The sequence below is a fragment of the Photinus pyralis genome, unplaced genomic scaffold (assembly GCF_008802855.1).
Source record: "Photinus pyralis isolate 1611_PpyrPB1 unplaced genomic scaffold, Ppyr1.3 Ppyr1.4_LG7, whole genome shotgun sequence".
Taxonomy (NCBI): Eukaryota; Metazoa; Arthropoda; class Insecta; order Coleoptera; family Lampyridae; genus Photinus; species Photinus pyralis.
The window spans coordinates 19,560,955-19,561,883 of NW_022170738.1; positions in this window are offsets into that span (position 1 = coordinate 19,560,955).

Consider the following 929-nt stretch of genomic DNA (forward strand, 5'->3'; position numbering starts at 1 on the left):
ATCGAATTTCCTTTGCCGCAGGGTTTTGTCATCGGAAGAAAGAGGTGTCAAATGTTGAACTAATTTTAGTAATAAATCGTCGGGCGAAAGCACTTGTGTAATATCGTTGATTGAAAAATAGTGGGGTTTTCAATCAACGGTAATATTTAAATATCACTTCCTAATCCACGCTAATCATACATGAAACGCGTGGAAAAAATGACCGTCACTTTCTCCGCCATATCTTGACAGTTAAAAACGAAAGTGAACATACAGTTATTATGGCATTATTCGAAATTGGTCGACTCGAATCGATGGTTGTATAAGACCATAGTCTGATCGGATAAGGTTCAACGGCCCGAATGTCTGGTCTTCTTCCAACTTTAAACGAAACTCCGTCACTTGTTAAGTAATTGCGTTGTTGCGCAATTTTGCGGCTCGATATCAAATTAATGCAAGTCACTTCAACGTTGACTTATATTTCCACAGATTGACCTACTTGCCTCCGCAACACCCAAAAGGGTTATCCACCGAACACAATGAAAATGAAAGGAATTTGTCCTTGTTCTACGCAAGAATGTGATTTTTCTTCACTTACTAAATCAGCCGAAGCATGAACACCGAACAGGCAAAGAAGGTCAATATACTTGCACGAATTATCTTTATCGGTTGCTTTCAAATTTATTTGGATTATCGTAATGTCTTCCCATTTATCGCCCGTTTTGAAGTGCTCGAACGGTCGAACAAAATACAAGCTTTTGGTTAATCAATTACTTACGACCATTTGCTGGCCACTTAAAGTGTCACCAGACGGTGTTGTTTTGTCATCTAATCTTCTTCTTGTTGTGTCTTTAAACACACTCCAGAAATGCTCATTAACTTACATTGTTGGCTAATCAAACAGTCTTGAGATCGCCAATATTTTTAGACCAAATATGACGTTGCCGTAG